This window comes from Bicyclus anynana, chromosome 7 (genome assembly GCF_947172395.1).
Source record: "Bicyclus anynana chromosome 7, ilBicAnyn1.1, whole genome shotgun sequence".
In the NCBI taxonomy this organism is placed as follows: Eukaryota; Metazoa; Arthropoda; class Insecta; order Lepidoptera; family Nymphalidae; genus Bicyclus; species Bicyclus anynana.
In genome coordinates, this window is record NC_069089.1 from 8,407,785 (window position 1) to 8,428,486 (window position 20,702).

General features: G+C 36.4%; 2 protein-coding genes across 4 annotated transcripts in view; one reads left to right on the forward strand and one right to left on the reverse strand.

Moving 5' to 3' along the window:
- The window catches only part of LOC112055844 (synapsin), a 123,086-nt gene that overhangs the window by 68,921 nt on the left and 33,463 nt on the right, over positions 1 to 20,702 (forward strand). The gene's annotated exons all lie outside the window — the stretch shown is intronic.
- LOC112046336 (tissue inhibitor of metalloproteinase) overlaps positions 1 to 20,702 on the reverse strand; it is an 84,307-nt gene that overhangs the window by 49,005 nt on the left and 14,600 nt on the right. The gene's annotated exons all lie outside the window — the stretch shown is intronic.

The following is a 20,702-nucleotide window of genomic DNA, read 5'->3' on the forward strand; positions in this document are numbered from 1 at the left end:
ATTTACTATAACTTCATCTTAGATAGAATATTATTTGATACCCTTCTAGCAATAGATACATGACAGAATATTATAATAAATATTTAGGGCGGAGCGATGTTCTACAAATTACCAGATGTGGGCATATTTAAATATCAAATCCTTTGACTTTAGTATATCAAAATTATTTACTTTTATGTTTGATAACAGGATGAAACCAGTACTATTATTATTCAATGGCAGCTTTAACAACTTCATCTGGCGTAAGCTTATTTATTACGATTGGATATTTACTAGTGATCGTACAAAAGCTAACATTGAACTGCCTTGAGTAGGTATGACTTCATAGTCCGCTGCACCTAGTGGCCGGTGCATTTACCGTGTAGGTACAATAAAACATTCGCTATTTACCGATTGATAGTTCGATAGAGTATTTCAATTTATGGCGCCATTGAATACTTAGAGCGGACGATCGTTAGCCCAGTTTCTATGCGGCGTAGAATGATGTTGCTAAATGCATCTCGTTTGGAGGTTTGTTAATGAGTTTCATTGATTTTAATGAAAATTTATCACTTTCGAAAATTGTATTTAATAGATAACGAGCTCTATGATTAATTAAATGACCAAGATACCGAAAGAGTTCCAAATACTAAAAATATTTCTTAACTTTTAATTTTTGTGAGATTCTGAGCTCCTTTTGATTTTTGTCACTAAAGTTTGTAGTTATGCAGTTTTTTTTTAATGTTTTGTGATGTTTTTTGCGGACCACAAAACATCTAGAGCTTCTGTTTTATTTTACAGCTCAGACTCGATATATACCTATTTATTACAATAATGAATATGTTTTAAAAGACGGGAATCGGTCTATGTATGGACTTTTCGCTGCTGGTGTGTTTAGGACTTTAATGATTCGTGTCGATTTGAAAGTCTTTAGGACGGTTTTTGAAGATTTCGTTCTTCTCGTGATTCAATGATATTATACTTACCCTAACTAATTCCATTACGTAAATCTATACTTTGTCTGTCTGTCTGTTTGTATGTTCGTTATAGAGACAAAAACTACTCGACGGATTTTACAACAATTCTGCATACTTCTAGTATTTTTTCATCACGCTACGATCAATAGGAGCAGAGCAGTGAAGGGAAATGTTGGGAAAATGAGAGAAGCCCTTAGCGCTGTAAAATTAATTTTTCAATTTTTACAGCGCTAAGGGCTGGATTAAAGAGGTCTAAGGGCGGACGAAGTCGCGGGCGACCGCTAGTAGTAAATAATCCAAGATAAACGATTATTTTATTCCTCGACCTGCGCTTATTCTATTTTGCATAGTAAAGTTGACAAAGGTTAGCGAGTAGCTATTTATCTTGTTAATCTTATGCACGGTTCGCTTTGGTCGGACATATTGGTTGCATCGCTCGTACTGGTCTTATCTTACATTTAATGCAAGGTTAGGAGAACAATAGGATATGCTGATGTCAATATTGTTAAGAGTTATGGATATGCGGCTGCTATAGCCTCTGCATATTGTTGCTCTGCGAACCAAAGTCACCTACATAGCTCAGCGAGTCGCGAAGCTGAAGTAGCAATGGGCAGGCCACATAGTTCGAAGAGCCGATGGACGTTGGGGTCCCAAGGTGCTGGAATGGCGACCCCGGAAAGCGCAGTGTTGGTCGACCCCCCACTAGGTGGACCGAGGACATCAAGCGGATTGCAAGATGGATGCTGGCGGCTCGAGATCGTTATGCTTGGAGGTCCATGCAAGAGGCATATGTCCAGCAGTGGACGTCCATCGGCTGATAATGATGACGGTAATGATGATAACATTCAGCACTATACATGTCTTTTTCTGAGTATGGATGCAATAGGTGCAGAATTTAATATTTAACTAGCGGACGCTAGCGACTTCGCTCGCGTGGAATTCACTTTTCATAAATCCCGCGGAAATCATTGATTTTTCGGGGATGAAAAGTAACATATGTGTTTATCCAGGGTATTATCAATCTTCATTCAAAATTTCAGCCAAATCGATTAAGTAGTTGCGGCGTTAAAGAGTAACAACTTAACTTAAACTTTCGCGCTTATAATATTAGTAGAATGGCTGTTACATTGCTATAGTTAATCACGAATAGGGAATTGTTGATTTACTTTGGCATTATCCGCAAAAAATTGATGAATTCAAGTGATAACGTCACCCAAACCCATTGTATTACTGTGTACTACGTAGTAAATAAAACCGACAAAAAATGATCTGTTGAGGATTTTGCACTTTTATAGCGAAGAGTGGAAGCGACTTTTTGTAAGTGAATATGTAGCTTGGATTCGAATGTTTTCACGGAAAATAACTACACAAATAAACTATTGACTTAAAAAATAGTTATTTACGATATTACGATATTTGTTATTCACGCAACAAAATGGAGGTCATATTTGTTAGGTTATATGTTCATCCCATAAAGTTGTATGTCTCTCACCATTTATCTCAAATGGAGGGAGCTAATGGATGGATTTAATTACACATGTAACACCTAAACATTTTACGGTTAGTTATTTCTCGTTCATGACAAGCTAACAGAACTCTGTAAGCTGTTTATTGCCTTAATCAAGATGATTACGTCTTACACCGTATTTAAAGAGCATTTAAATCCATATGTTAACACAGTTATACTTGCACTAAAAATACTTTTTGGCAACTGTTTGTTCTGAGTAAACATGATTCTATTTTAGTCCATAAATAAATATAATTATTTAATGGTAGCTTACGTTGGTATTGGCTCCACGGCCAAAATTGTATTGGTGGCTAATTTCCGGTGATTTGATACTAGTTTGTAGGTGGTGTGTTGGAGGCACTGCCCCACATTCCGGCTAATCTGCGCCATAAAATATACAACACAACCTTAAAATTATGATAACAAATATTTTGATACATAAATCTTCTAAAATTACGTTACGAAATCGAGACATTTTGTGTACGAGTTATCATTTTATGGTCAGCTAGGAAATGCTTCTTCCGTGTGGAATTCGGATAACATTTTTACGACGTCCGATATCGATGAAACAAAGCCTGTGTTGTAGATTAAATTTAACATAAATAATGTTAAATTTAATCTACATGTAAAAACTGAATACGAATCATTCGTTTTGGAGTGATGCTTAAATTAATAGACAAACAGAAAACGTATTGAAACAATTTCGGTAGCTACTTCAATAAAATATTTAATGTAGAGTTTTGATTTATTAACGACTAGATGACGCCGCGCGTTTTCACCCGCATGGTTCCCGTTCCCGTAGAAATACGGGGATATATATCCTATAGCCTTCCTCGATAAATGGGCTATCTAACACTGAAAGAATTTTTCAAATCGGATCAGTAGTTCCTGAGATTAGCGCGTTCAATCAAACAAACAAACAAACTCTTCAGCTTTATAATATTAGTAAAGATTAATTTAGATTTGGCCATAATCAGCGTCCTTTCAAAGATGCTTGAATATATTTTTTGATTATATTTTGCATAATCTGGATCTCATAGTATCGTGTGTCCAGAAAAGTATTCTAAAGTAACTGTATACGTTCTTGGAATGCTCCGTCCTTGCTATGAGATTTTAAAACCGCTAATAGGACGGTATGCGGTAAACTATTCAGTTCATTATCTCTGATATATGAGAACACAGCTGAAGCTGACAGCATGTCCTTGACGGCTGTCTTGGTTCCGGCAGCCCAGTGTTCAAAAACTGGCGCTGCTAATAGATAAAACCTTAATGGGTTACAAAAACAATACGTGTAAATACATCGACTGTTAGTTCATTAGACTTAACACTTTACGGACGAAAAATGGACGGGAAGGTACCGTCCGTTTTTATGTTGCAAATTTATACATTTGCTGGTTGTATTTCCAACATTTGCTTCGTACACGCAGCATAATACTTAGCTGGATCCTTTGTCCAAGGTTGTGTCAAATATGACAAAGTGGTGTTCTGGTGACTACTTTTGGTTTTGACAATTCTAAGTGGTCTGGGTATCAGGCACTAATGCTTAGTTCGGACTATTTTAGTATTTTAGTAGAGTACGAACAGTTTTTGGATTTACCGCCCAAAATTTGTTCGTACTCGACTAAAATACTAAAGTATTCCAAAGTAGGCCTTATGTTAAGATGTTAAGTGTAGCACAATTAAAACAAAATGTTTTTTTCTTTCTTTAATTCAGTTACATAGTTAATTTAGGTGTCCTTTATTTCCTATAAGTTAAGTATTATTTTAACACCCTCGTTGGTCCAATGGTTAGTCTATTTAAATATTATCACACTAAGCCGGCCAAGCCGCATTGGAGCGGAGTGGTGGGTCTAAGTTCCATAGCCTCTCTCCTATAATAGGGGAGGCCATTAAAAAGCCTGATAATGATAGAAACATTATTTATGTATACCTAACTGTGAATTTTGTATACGTTTATTCCTTTCTGTACAATAAAGGATATTCCCAACATTTATGAATATTCAAATCGTTTGAAAATTCCTACATTTTCAATAACAGAAACCGCCATTCGAGTCGTAAAATTGTCACGTTCAGAATTCATACGATTGTGTGCCCAGCTCGCTACCTGCCTGGGTGGCATAACATTCTTCGGATGTCTTGAATTTTGTGTCTTATGTAAAACAAGGAGATCCGATCATGTTAATGTTATTGCCTCAATGCAATCGAATCGCGGACAGTAAAAAACGTGTCGGCTTTTACTAAATTGCTATCGCAATGACTGTTTTTACACCGCTACCATGGGAACCGAGTAACCGAGTAAATTGATTTGAATTTTATTTTGTTTTTGTTTTTCATTCTTTATTATTTAAATGTCAAGTCTACTGATAAGAGCCGTGTTAGCCCAGTGGATATGACCTCTGCCTCCGATTCCGGAGGGTGTGGGTTCGAATCCGATCCGGGGCATGCACCTCCGACTTTTCAGTTGTGTGCATTTTAAGAAATTAAATATCACGTATTGCAAATGGTGAAGGAAAAACTCGTGAGGAAGCCTGCATAACAGAGATTTTTTTTAATTATCTGCGTGTGTGAAGTCCTCTGGGAGGAGACTCGAGCTCAGCAGTGAGCCGAATATGGGTTGATGAGAGATACTCTACTAGTGGACACCCGCGGCTTCGTCTGCGTGGAAATTGTTTATCTAATACCGACCTTCTTAATGTTGTAAAAGCCTTTAGACCTACTTATCCCAGCCCTTCTTCAACATCCATTCTAAGTGGACGTTTACTTACTACTAGCTGACACCCCGCGGTTTCACCCGCTTAGTTCCTGTTCCCGTGGACATACGGTGATGAGATATAGTCAATGAAATTCACAAATAAAGTGGCTTTATACTGTAAAAGAATTTTCAAAATCGGTTCAGAGATCCGGAGATTACACCCTACAACCTCATAAACTTTACCTTTTTATAATGTTGGAATAGATGAACTATCTCTCTGCCACATTTCTTTTTTGTACGGTTTTCAGTATTTTGTGACCTTTCGCTTTTATATTAGTTATACAGATTTGTGTGTAATTTTCTGTGTAGTATCTTAGTGAATAGTTCAAACATTTACCTACCCGTCAGTCAGTGGCATTCTGTAGTTGACAGTCACGCAAATAGATTGAAACCTACTACAGTTTACGAATTTCTAGAACACAATGTCTGCGAATTCGCCCGCATACCGCAGCCTTTGAAATGTTTAGATGGTTAGTGTCAATCACACAATACCCGTCTACGAAGAGATACCCGACTGATCTTGTAAATCAAACTGCACTTTTGTATACGTTACAGACGCTCAGTTTTAACTGTACCGTTTCAACTGTACCGTTTTATCTAATTAAAATTTCACACAAAATCATTCGTAAAAACTGTACAATTATAACTGGCGAACACAACACAGTTTTAACTGAACTACTACTAGATAAAACGGTACATATAAAACTGCGCAGTTTTCAGTGTACCGTTTCATCTAATCAATATTTCAACCAAAATCATTGGTAAAAACAATTAAAACTGGCGAACACAACACAGTTTTAACTGAGCATTTCGACTGATCAGTTGAAAACTACACACGACTGTAGCACGGGTTGACATAACTTTATAAATGATGGTATCAAAAAGATTGCAATCTTTAATTCTATTCTCTAAAAACTAGCGGTCATGGCTCCCGAGTTAGGAACTTCAATAACCGCCGTTTCAAGGACATTTTCGTATCCGGCTCATGATCTAATAGTCAAGCGAAATTTTTCAAGGCGCTGGTTGAAGCTTTTCGTTGTTAGAAAATTGACTGAAACTAAATAAATATCGCAGCAGGTCTCACGGCTCATTATTAGTTAATTTATAATTTTATTTTTGTCATCATCATCACTACCTTTAATGGCCCCGTGAAGGGTTAGATCTCTTTTCTTTTTCATTACATGTCAATTAGACCAATGCAATACGTTGCTTCAATGTAAGTTGGCGGGCAATCGGCCATAGGATGTTAAAGTTTTGTCAATTTTAATACAATTTAAGATGATGATGATGAATAATCATCATCATCATCATATCAGCCGATGGACGTCCACTGCAGGACATAGGCCTTTTGTAAGGACTTCCAAACATCACGATACTAAACCACCTGCATCTAGCGAATCCCTGCGACTCGCTTGATGTCGTCAGTCCACCTGGTTGGGGGTCGGCCAACACTGCGCTTACTAGTGCGGGGTCGCCATTCCAGCACTTCGGGACCCCAACGTCCATCGGCTCTTCGAACTATGTGCCCCGCCCATTGCCACTTCAGCTTCAGACTTGGTCGCTAACTATGGGCCTCATAAGAAGTAACGTAAAGTAAAAGAACTATGGGCTCAGAGTCTCTGAGACTTCTACGAGCTATGTTAGGAGTATCTCTGCGTGATCGAATCAGAAATGAGGAGATCCGCAGAAGAACCAAAGTCACCGACATAGCTCAACGAGTTGCGAAGCTGAAGTGGCAAAATAATTATTATCGGATGTTAATGAGCAACGCTTTAGGCCGAGTGTAGTGACACTACGCTTTTCCCAACCCCAAACTAAAAATTTCCTGCAAGAAAGAAAAGCTTGGTAAATATTTCAAAGCCCGACCCAGGTTTCGAACCTAATACATCATGGTTGAAGCCAGACTTTTTTTTTTTTTTTTTTTTTTTTTTTTTTTTTTTTTTTTTTTTTTTCAAGCTGGGAAATGCTTTTACGCATCCCCCTCGGAAATAGTGGCATAGGCTGGCACCATTTCCGAGGGAGTATGTGGGACTCACCGGCTGCGAGTCAGCCAGAATACCCACTAAAACCCAGCTAAATTCCATCGCCTCGCCTGATGCCTGAGTTCCGGGAACAAAAAATTAATCTTCCGCAACTCAGACAGCGGCGTCCGCCGAGGCAGACCCTCCACTGGGGATCTAAGGATCCCATTGCTCCGTCTGTTGCTTACCAGAGCAACAAGATGCGCCTTCCAATTTTATATTAGGGTGGTAGGCGGCGATCGTGGGCACGTCGCCTTCGACCTGCCCTACGGCGGCGTATCGGAATTGCAGCTGCGTCATCCTCTCGCTGCCGTTCCGCCGCCTCCTTCTGCGTCATCACCTCCTCACAAAAGGAGGCGACGGCATTCCAAGAGCTCTCACTACTCACCATAGCATGGACGACGGTGGGCAATGATAGGTCAGGCCCAATTTCTTCCACGAGTGTGGCGCGCTGAGTCGACCACTGGACGCACGACTCGAGTGTGTGCTGTGCCGTGTCCTCCACGTAGCCGCACTCATGACACACCTGAGTGGGCTCTCTTCTTGCGACCCTGCACAAGTATCTCCCAAAGCAGCCGTGCCCCGAGAGCATCTGCGTGAGGTGAAAAGAGGGAGCCCCGTGGTTACGGTCCGTCCACAGTTCGAGGACGGGCCGGATCGCCTCTATTGTGCGGTGGCCGGCAGTCGGTGCACAAAGTCGCTCCCGCCATAAAGATATGAGGGAACTGGCTGTGGCCGCCCGCCGCGCACAATCAACTATCACCGAAGGGTGTTCCCCCCGTTGACGGACATCAACTCTCCGCCAGTACTCCCTCGCGAGCAGAGCAGCGTTTAAGTCCCAGGGTGGTGTCCCCGCCAACACAAAGGCAGCCTCGCCTGATATGGTGATGGTTGAAGCCAGACTAGGTTAACCACTCAACCAACGAGGTTATTTTCTTGCAATAGGTTTGAATTAGAACAAAGATTCGAAATTATAGTTCAAGGAAAAATATAGGTGAACCACGGCGGATAATAGTGCATTAAATACGAAGTATGCCTAACATAATAAACGTATTCATCGGAATATATGGGCCAAGTATGCAACGGTGCGTAAAAGCAATCTGAGTCGTGGACTAATTATAGCACAGCGGCGCGGCGCGACATGCGATGCTCAATGAATTTAATTATTACATCCATTACGCGTAATTATTATTGTTGTAAATCAGTGTTCTGTTTGCATTAAATCATGGCCGAAATACCGGAAAAGGTGTTAATAGTTGACAGATCTACTATCTACTCTGTAATCTACAGATCAAGTTATGCCATGAGTAATTAATTTCAACATTATTATCAGCCTTTTTAACCGACTTCCAAAAAGGAGGAGGTTCTACGTTCGGCTGTATGTTTTTTTTTTTTTTTTTATGTATGTCCAGCGATAATTCCGTCAATTATGGACCGATTTTGAAAATTCTTTTTTTGTTTTGTAGGGTTTACTTCCAGGGTGGTCCCATTTTTTTCATGTTAGGATCTGATGATGGCATCCTGGAGAAATTGAGGGAAACTTTCGAAAGTTGTAGAGACGGCTAGTACGTTTGTTAGTGTTTCCATAAGGTATTTTAAACCACTACAACTTTATGAAGGTTTGGAGTTGGTCTGATGATGGAGCCGAAACACAGACGATGGAACTTGTCAAGGATTTACAGCAGTCACCTTTTGTTTGGGCTTGATTAATTTGTATTGATGAGTACTTTCCACCTATATGGGTTTTGACTGTATTAAGGGTCTGGTGATGAAGACGAGGGACAGTGAAGAGAACTCCTCTACGGTTCACAGTAGCTAACTTGTGTTTGGACTTGATAAATTTGTATTGATGAGAACTTACCACCTTGATGGATTGTGACTGTATTAAGGGTCTGATGATGACGACGAGGGACAGTGAAGAGAACTCCTCAACGGTTCACAGTAGCTACCTTGTGTTTGGACTTGATAAATTTGTATTGATGAGAACTTTCCACCTAGATGGATTGCGATTGTATTAAGGGTCTGGTGATGAAGACGAAGCACAGTGAAGAGAACTCCTCGACGGCTCACAGTAGCTACCTTGTGTTTGGACTTGATAATTTTGTATTGATAGGAACTTTCCACTTAGATAGGTTGTGACTGTACACACGCAGTGGGTATGCTAACACTAAAAATAAAAAAATAAAAATTTTAATAAAAAAAATTCAACCGACTTCCAACTCAAAAAATAACTTTAACTAAAAAGCAAAAAATAACATCCTACCTATGTGCTACCTTCTGATCAGTTTGAAGGCGGTGCCATGCCAGTGTCGTGTTTTAATTAAAGCTGTTTCTGGAATAACCACAGAAATTTTGTAGTTTAAACGTATTTAATTAAAACATCACTGGCTTGGCACCGCCTTCAAACTGATCAGAAGGTAGCACATAGGTAGGATGTTATTTTTTGCTTTTTAGTTAAAGTTATTTTTTGAGTTGGAAGTCGGTTGAATTTTTTTTATTAAAATTTTTATTTAATGGCCTACTCGCCGACTCTTCATAAAGAAGATGGGTAAATCAGAGCAGTGGTGTAGTCTCTAATTTGTTTTCTATTGGCCCAAGCGGCAAATCCCGAAAATCTCTAAGCAGTTTTTTCATGTTCTTTTTCGGGAAGCACCAGATTAAGTGAGATTGTGGATTGAATTTTACGAATTTTTGGTTTCACAGTTAAGGGACTACTGTTGTACGGGGTATATAATTAATACGGCTGGTACGGAGATAGATACGCCCCCGGATCGGAGCTTAGACCCTCCGCGCTGATCTTTGGTTGGCAGGCTTAGGGTTATAATATTTGTCTCTGTAACTTTAACTAATAAATGTTAATGATAATGATCGGGACTGAGGACGGTTTAAAGCGTCCTTTCTGAGGCACTAACTAACTTCAAGCTGCAATTATTGTTAATTGCAGCTTGGTGTTGAAACGAGAACAAAATTCAATTGTTATCCTGACTTGATCTATCCAAAGTTTTTTTTTTTCATTTTTTCATACATTTATTCATCTTCATGATAAAAAATGTAGGTATATTTTTTTAATGAAAGGCAAAGACACAACAAGTAGACATAAATAATTCAGTTTATTTTATCATGCTAAAACGGTTCGTTGTTGTAAATTCCACCTAATTTACGAGTAGTTTGATTATAAAAATCATCGCAGAATGTTTACATTTCAGATACGAGCATTTATGTACATAATAGGTACCTATTACGTAGATAACTGTATAAATAACATCTCTAATTGAAATTTACAGTCATTTCCTCAACGGTTCCCACGCCTATTTTAATATAAACAATAAACATACATCAATTAATCGGAAATAAAGATAGATAAAGTAAACAAGCAAACGATAAACACTCGAAACTTTAAGTGCATTTCTTTTTATAACTTATCATAAAGATAAGTGAAAAAGAATAAATTCCGTGTTGAATTATATCAAACGTGATAAAATGCTCGCTCACGACTGTGAATGCGAAGTTTTTATAGATATTCCTAATGTCAGACACTGACGATCAAGTAATCTCACATGCCTGCGGCGCTAACGGCTTGACATCCGATTTTTTTTTATACTCTACAATGTACCCCTCGACTAAATGTCACCTGATGGCAAGTGATGATGCAATCTAAGATAGAAGCGGGCTAATTTGTTAGGAATAGAAAGAAATCCACACTTCTTTCGGTTTCTACACGACATCGTACCGGAACGCTAAATCACTTGGTGGTACGTCTTTGTCGGTAGGGTGGTAACTAGCCATGCCCGAAGCCTCCCACCAGCCAAACAACGATAAAACTGATCGTGTGTTGGTCACGATCAGCATGATGTCATGCACATCGCCTCCAACACACGATCAGTTTCATCGGTATTTTAACATGATCGTCAGTGGCTGACATAATGAGAACGTGGTGAAGCCTTGTTAACATCAATTAGCACCAAAATATTGCACATAGGTGTGATAATAATATAAACATAATCGTGTATGCATAAATAGACGTAATTATACTCTTAATGTGTAGCTACTAGCGAACGCCCGCGACTTCGTACGCGTAAAATTCTGTTTTTAACAAATCTTTCGGGATAAAATGCCTATATGTTGCTCCATAACGTTTTTTATCTTCTAGGTCTTTACCGTTAACATCTGATATTTACAAGAGTAAACATTATCACCCTAAGCCCGCCAACCAAGCAGCGAGAACCTTTCTCCCCGGAGAAAGGCTTCGTCCTATAGTGGCTTTAAAATAGGCTGATAATGATGACTATCCATAAGGAGGAAGGCCTGCTCCTAATATAATGGTAATAGCTGTTAAATATGTATAAAGACTTCTGCCGCTTCTGTCTCTCTGTCAGTTCCCGACAAACTCGAAACTAATGAGCGGATTCTCATACAATATTTCACCAATAGATATAGGAGGTATTTCATCAGAAAGGATTAAGTGTATAATTTATCAAAGTAAAATATGGCGAAAATTGTTAGAAGTGTCTGAATTCTTTGAAGTTAGAAGGGTCAGAGGTCGCCATGCGGGTGAAGGCACGGGCCAGGGGCGTAGCTACCACCGTATCAGCCGTATGAATGATACGGGGCCCCCGGACTGCAGGGCCCCCCGGACTACAGTGCCCCCCGTACGTTCAAAAGCAAAAATTTGTAAAATGCAATTCCAAAATCTCACTGAATCTGATGCTTCCCGGGAAAAACCTCCTATAAGTAGAGGTTCACTTCAGAAATGACAAAAGTAAAAAAAAAACAACTTTTTCCCGGGGTTAAGTGTTCGCCCAAAAGTTCCTACATAGGTGAAATCACTGACAAATTTATTTTAAGCAATCATTTTTGTTTCTTTTCTAAGAAATATTTACCCTTAATTTGGGGGGCTTCCGACTAATTTTGATACAGGCCCCTCCAAGGCACGCTACGCTACTGGTACGGGCGTTGCTAGTGTATTTATAATTTAGATACTTGAGAAGCAATTTTAATCCCTTCTCAAGGGTAAACTTAATGTTTAAATTAGGTTTAGCTCCCAACAGTACCTCAACTTTAACTTGTAGTTTTAGCACACGGTTACACTATGTGATTTTGACGTACCTATTCAAAAAAAACATCTATTTCAATAATTGAAATAAATGGTTTTTTTTTTTGAATAGGTACGCGCTTGTAAAATAAGCCTAATTATTAGGCTTATTTTACAAGCGCTTTTGTAACGTCAAGTTATGTTACGATTTAATGGTGGTAAAGTAAAGTCGAAAACTTAAAATTACGAGGTTTCAAAAGCGCCTTGGCTAGAGCCCACAACAAACTCAGCCAATGTTTGTTTTTTTTTATTTACCACCATTTTACAAACTTATCTAGAAGTACACAGTCCTATAGTGCTTTTATAGCTATACCTACTTATAATACATCTGTAGAGAGGTCAATTCTGTACATGAAATATATTTCCAATAAACCTATCAGGGTTCTAATCAACTACTAAATATCGTCGAGTCCCTTCTCATCCCCTGTATGGTAGGGTAGCTGTAGAGTGGGAGTAGGGTAGGGTAGTAGTAGGGTTTCACGCGGACGAAGTCGCGGGTGTCCGCTCGTCATTAATATAATCATTACACTATAATAAGACTTCCCTAGAAGCTTGCGTTTAATAATCACATTGAACTTTTTGTGAGACATGCCAGTGGCATCCGCATTGGTTTGCTGATCATTATCACCTATGTATTCAGAGATCTCAGTCAGCCACTGTATCACATTAACAAATCTCAGTTTCAATGACCTGCTCGACTAGCATCACCATTACGAAGATATCGCTGACTCACAAGTTCTATTGTCTTTGGTAGATTCATCGTTAGGCTTTGGGTTAATTACTGGCGGTTGTCAGCGACTTAAGCAATTTGTAGTGAAATAAATATTTAAATTGTTAGTCAAATTAGACAGTTTACTTTTTACTGACTAAGTGAATGTCCACGATTAAATTTAATTTATTTTTAAACTTTCATACGTTGTAATAGATTATTTATCTGAGTACGTTGTGTTATAACTGTTATTTACATTCTGATCAATATATTCCAAACAATGACATTATATTTTCCAGCAGTCTTATGATCAATATAATTTACATCATAGATTCATAGATACTTCAAACTACATAGGCAATAAACACTAGATTATCTATATTTTAATAGTCGACAACTATTAAAATATAGATACTGGTGTATTAATAAGTAAATGGTGTATTAAAATAGACTTACCATTAGTAATTGAAGTCGTACTACGTCACATTAGCTAATACGTAAAGATAGAGATTGTCGATGTAGAATCGATATCTGACAGTTTGCGTTCTTACGCCTATTACGCTACACTGCAGGTGTAGGCACTGATTACTAGTTGATGACGCCCAATTCTCATTAAATAATACCTATGAATAGATCATGATAACTATAATCTACAAAAAGACTCATGACTCTTTAAACCGGACTTGTCTAGATTCACATACTAGTATAAAGTATTGAAGTAATAAAATTATCTAGCAGGACATAGATTTTTAGTATAATATCACTGTAGCAAGATTAATAGTACTAAATCAATTCAAATTAAACAAAGTCGCCATTAACGAACAATAGGATGAACAGACAACAAAATTTCACATTATCATAATGTACGTCTTTAGATGCGTATACAAGTAAATTAAAGATGAGTTAATCTGTAATGTTGGTACAAGAGACATCAAATAGGCACTTAAACTTTAATTACTTACGTGCTTCGGTTAGGTTTTTTTTTTGTTGAAATTACATCATCAAAAACGAGCAAAGAGCCAGAAAAATGGTTGCGAGCGACTGCTTGTATTTAATAAAACAATTAGGCAGGGATCATAAATCATACACTTAATTTTAGGACGTAATTTGGCGAGGTTTTGAGAGAAGCTTTTTTAAAACGCTTAATGCAACTCCTTGTCGAATCATCGGACGGTTGGGCTTAATTGAAACATTGCAGCTAACCCGTTTTTAGAAAGTTTTGGCTGTGCGCCAGCGGCCGTTGTTCTGAACCAAACACTTGCATGGATTTTTGGTTCAGCCGTAAGGTCAAGGTTATTGAAGTGGACGATTAGCGCTTCTCTATATTCCCCATAATAATCACAAGTACTCGTATTTTGTATGAAAGTTGGTTGAAGAGTTCTTATATCTGTTTGAAATTATGCCAGACGCATAGTGCCCTTTTGAGATGCCTGGACTTGGTAAAAAAATCCAGATTAAAATTCCGAATGGGCCTCTCCTTTATTTATATTTATGTTCCTGCTTTTTCATCTGAATCTGTTTGTTATTCTAAAAGGCAGCTTACTGGTGACCTTCGCAACCAGTTACAAAATAAATAAGAGAGGATATATCAATTTCACAATTAATTCCTCACTCCTGGAGGAAAACTTAAGGTCACATAATTTTATACTTTAAGATTTAAATAACTCAAATGACCGAATTATTTTAACAAATTTCGAAAATCTCTTTTTCTTTTCTTTTTCTTTGCCAAGTTGTGTATTGTAATTTGGGAAAATTGATACATATTTTATTTCCCTACAATTTCATTTTCTTTAGATGATGTCACGTTTCCTTTTGGGAAAGCTTTCTGGCAACGGAATAATACAAAGCTCAGTCTTATTGGATAATATGTAGGTATGTACTCGTAATACAGCTGTGATGAAAATAAAGCAATGGGTATTGTTGTGAGTAAAAATATTATTTAAAATTATTTGTTAATCATTAATTTATTTTCGATTCAATCTTGCAAGCATGTTCTAACTTCAAGCTCCAAAAATATTTTTAAGTTAATAATTTTAATTTCTAATAATGTGTGACAGTGACAAGTTAATTAAGCGTCATGATAATTATCACTAGAACTTTCAACAATTTTAATAATTTATGCGTAGGATTTGATATCATCAAAAGTAGCAATATTTCACTAGTAGTAGCAGCTAAAGATACTATGGCTTACTCTATCGTAAATAGTGAAAGAAAAGTAGGAAGTAATACTGGTATATTTCAAGAAGTTGCGCCCAATAGTAAATCTAACCTAGTGATAAATCTGGCTTTAATCCAGTTTGCTTATGATCTTGACAAGATTAATAGTAAACAAACTACTCATCCCTACCAGTAGAAGTTCTTAATATAGAAAATACTGATTATGTTGTAATCACAATCAAAAACAATCAATGACTTTATGATATGATGGATACATTGAACTTCATCAAAATGGTAATTGCTAAAGCAAAACTTGATATCGAACGTACGTAAACATACTCGAAGAAATCTAAAGAAATTCGACACGGTAAATCGACCTTGGAAATGATTTGACCTACGATTATGAAGCATTTAAAATTCTCAATTATGATTCAGTTAAAAAGTAAATGTAGTCCGTATAATAACATATACATATATACTGCATTAGTGCTAAAGTAACCGTAACGTTAAAGTTAAGTTGTTTCATTATGATGATAATGCAATTAATTTGATGTCAAGTTGCGCAAATGCAAATTTGATAAATAATTTAGCTGATTTAGCCAATATAGATTTTTCTGAAAATTGGCCGGATCTCTTTATATGTTCTAATTTGTGGCCAATTTTCAGTTTTGTATCGTTTAAATTTTTTGGGCCCGAGTTTGTATAGAGATTGTGTCCTTTATACATTTCAATAAAAATCTACTGCTCATAAAATCAGCATCCTAGCTGAGGTAGTAAATTATGCTTATAAACAGTAAAATATTATAATATAACAAGGTTTTGCTGTAGGTTTATGTTTATGTTTACCTTATCAGATCACGCGATAACATTTGGAGGTAAATGCGTTATGCGAAGAGTAAACTGGCCCATAAAAATATGCAGATAAACAGTCTGTTGTGCTAAACTTACACAGTGCCCAACCTTGGCCGACTAGAGCTGGATTGTGTTTTCCACAGGATGTTTACATTACGCATAATTTGAATGAAGAGTGACGCTTTTAGATCTCGAATAAGAGGAACGATGCAGCACACTAGTAAATTTTCCAAAGTTTACTATTACCTGTAATTTATTGCACACATTTCAACTTGTGCCAATAAGTTCGCTGAAGGTGTATAAACAGTGCTAATCGTGCTAACGACCTTGGGTGCGGTAGCGAAAAACAGATGAAGTAATGATGCCGAAAGCATGTTATAGTCATCCTAGTGGTAATGATTACATCATGCGGTATGAATGAAACTACTACATTTTTGCCTCGCGGAAAGTTGTAGGTTGCTATTACGTCTTTTATGACATTCCATTCCATTTCGCTAATTCGTTTACTTTGTGCGAAAACAGCATTGCTATCCTTTTAAACAAGAGTTGCGTCTTACGTGCTAGTGATTTTAATTTGCCTAAATGACGTCCCATATACTTAGGTAGGTATTTTTTCAATATGTTTTATATACATTAATTTATTATTAAGTTCTTATGCTTATTTATATTAAAAGCTTGCGTTAGTAATACTACTAAAATATTAAATGAAGCCGTAACAAATACTGCGGCTCAAGACGAAACGGTACCCAATTCGTTTTATTAATGAACCGTCCAGTAATCGAGCTTAACTGAAAAAAATGGTTCGCCATTTAATCCGACTACTGTTTATTTATGTGACTGCATCTACATTAGGGTTTCGTACAACGCCTTTCTCGAAATCATCAATCACATTTATTTTGGGAGATGATCTATACATATACGAGTGTATACAGGTAATATGAGCATGTAAAACAACTGAATGATAGGTATCTGAATATTTATACACTAGTGGACGTCTGCGTGATTTTTTTATCACATAACTTTTTCCTTTCCAGCCATCTTGATGAAACAAAAATTTTATTTTCCTGTGTTGCGTAGTGCCGGACTTATGAAACAGACTGCTTAGATTTACTTGTGAATTTATGCAAATCTATTTACATTCAGAGATTAATCTTAGACAGAGTGACTGACAAAATTATATTTAAAAATATGTATATTATAATTTAATTAAAAGCGATACAAGCGATACATTAAAAGCAATATAAATTCCAGAATCGGGTCACTTAATGATGCCACAGACTATAATGACATGAAACGTAGAGAACATCCTGCCTTTATATAAAAATAGAAATGTAGATACACTTACGCAATAATTCTTTTTTTTTTTAAAGAATATTTGCCATATCTTTTTTTATATATATAAATATGACCAATATTCCCATTCCCCTCTAACTAGTCGGGAAAGACTGTGCTAGGAGTGGGTACGACAACAGACCAACGGGGTGGGAATCGAACCACCACCCCTCGATGATGAGTCCAACCGCTCTTACCGTTGAGCTATTGAGGCTTTCTCTATTCTTGACTCTAAATAGTGCATAATTTCAAAAGGTATACCTTGTCCTTCACTTAAACTGATAAAGCAACTTGTGCAAATGTGCTAAAATCATTATTGTCTTGCGAAAATTGTTTATAATGTCTTTTATTTTCATAAACTTAAGTCACTTACATGAGAACATAATTTCTATACTAACTTAACTTTTTTATTCAAAACTTAAAAGTATTGAATAAAAAATACTGTTTAGAAACCCGACTACGTGAAAAAGTGGTATGAAAAGGACGAAACAGGAAAACATTTCAGATATTTCTATCTGAAATGTTTTCCTGTTTCTATCGAGAAACTTCATGTTTTATTTAATTACTAACTCAATGCATTCGTCTCATTCAACGTGCATTCAACAAAATATTTTATACTTGTCCCATAATTGCAATAAATTTGATAAACAGCAACTAGGTATTTATTGGACTGAATTACTACGATCGACATTTCTGAGACTGATTGGAAACAGATTAGCGCTAAAAATGGCAAAGTGACTTGTCATGAAAAACTCTGCGGCGAATTTATAAAATAAACGTAATGCATGAATTAAAATGCAAGCGTCGCGTTGACCTGAATTTGTCGTCATTACAAAATGTGAGGTGGCTGACGTAAAATGAATAAAGGATTTCCGTATCTATTTAAATATTCAAAATATGCTTGATTAATAAATAAAATGAATAAATAAAGTTTATTTCCTATATAAAGAATTATATTACCTATAAAATATTGATAAAGGATATCAATATTATCTAATTAATAAATATTAGATAGGTCATAAGAAATAAAGATTTAAGGTAAGGAGATTTTTTTGTTGTCGTTGTTCTGCCCAATAATTTTAACAACAAAATCTCGATTAAAAGGTGTGCTGCCACAAACTCAGTTTTTCTTATATACAGTTTTTTATAGATTCTAATGTAAATGAGGAACTTGAAAAAATAATATTTTTACTCAAGACTAGTGTTTTAGCTAACGGATTATAATGCTTACTCAACACTTTAAACCTTAAGCTTTTCGGAGAACATTGCTAATGTTATAGAGAATTTTGAATGTACTCGTATATTGACAAGTTGGCGCTTTTAAGTTTAAATCGTTTATTTGTCACACAAAAAGGTATTACAATTTTCTGAAGTTCAAGAACTGGCTGTCCTAGCTAGATTTTATGGATCTGTGTTAAGGACAACCAGCCATCTCCCACGAATTAATTACAATACAAAAAAGTTAGTTTATATGTTAATGAATTAAGCACTTAATACGGTTTTAAGTTAGAAGTGCTTACTCAATTTAGCATTGAACACTAATTAAATATATCACATAAACGGTCATCGGCATCTAAATAAAGATAGCGAAGTGTTAATGGACAATATCTATTTATTCCCCGCTCTATACAGTATTGTAGTTGTATGGAATCACGATGTGCTTTGACGTTCCCTGCCGCTGACTCGATCACAATGCAAAGTCCCGGCGTGATTTTGATCATGATTCAACTGTTGGGCATGTTTTTTGATCACAAAACTTTCAACGAAGCTCTTGAGTACCACTCAAATCCCTAACCGTATTTCCATTTCGGCTTTTATCGGAGTCCATTTTTAAATTTAAATTTCGCGAGTCACTACAATGTTGGTAGACTTTATTGAGGATTGCTTGTGAATTTAAATTTAACGGAGTTCTAAATTCGGGATAAATTATTAAGTAATTTCCATAACACAAAGTTAAGCAGGTTATATTTTAATTTTGCGAGTAAGAAGATAACAAATAATACAATCAAGTCACCGTTCTCTGTAAGGAAACTTATCAAGTCCTTAACGAGATTTTAATATCGCTATAAATAATCGCTTATTTATATTCACATATTATTCTCAAGATGTACACTAATGTCATCCTACTAATATTATAAAGGCAAAAGTTTGTGTGTAAGTGTGTAAGTATGTTTGTTCCTCTTTTACGGTGCGTCTACTGAAGCGATTTAGCTGAAATTTGGAATGGAAATAGATTTTACTCTGGATTAACACATAGGTTACTTTTCATCTCCGAAGAATCCACGGTTTCCGCGGGAAAACTGAATTCCACGCGGACGACGTAGCGAGCGTCCGCTAGTTAAATAATAATTTTGTCAATTTTTGCACACAAGAAGTTTGTTATTGATAATAGATAATTATGATTGTGTAAAAATTGAATCTTGAATATTATAAATGCGATGAAAAGTATTGTTTGTATATTACGGATTGTGGTTTTTAACTTGCTTATGTGGTCTGAGTATCAGGCACTACAGTAGTGATAAGGTGTTATATGTAGCACAATTTTTGAGATAAATGCTTTTTCATTTCTTTCTTTCTTTACTCTTAAACGTCTAAATCACTAAACTGATTTAAAATTTGTCATCGTTAAATATTATTCCAATACAATAAAAAGCTATATTAACTTAAGCTATATTTGATCCCAGTAACATTATTCACAGTACCTATATAATAACAATAAATAATAAGGAATCCTTTTAAAACGATTCTAATATATAAAAATCTGACTTTGTGGTAGCACTCCTTTTAATCGAGACTTTACCTTTAAAATTATTTGAAAATTATTAAGCGGCATATATAAATTATAATTGGTCTTAGCCTCTGCCCACTGTATGTACGCTTAGATCTATTAATTTACGTGACAGATTTTAATGCGGTTTTTGTCAGTAGGTAGTGTAATTGAAGAGAATTATAAATGTATCCGATCGATCGTAACTGCACTTAACTTTGTATTAAAACTAAACCATAACGCATTGTAACATATCGAGCAGTGGTCTTATTAGCTTAGACGTATAAGATGCTCTAACGTGAGCATGAGTTAGGCATCTCGTATTACCGTTAGTTAGGTGGCGCCGGCTTTAGCTATTGCTTACTCGAGGAGTAAGCGCATGCCACATATTCCACATTGTAAGCGAAATTTGATATTTAACACCTGAACATTTCATTATTAATTAGAGAATGCATGGGCAAAGTTCATTTAGCGAACTGTTTAACGTACGAACACTCGATCATAATAATAATTAATCATTTGCTTTCTCGTGGTTTAATTAATGAAAACGTACATAC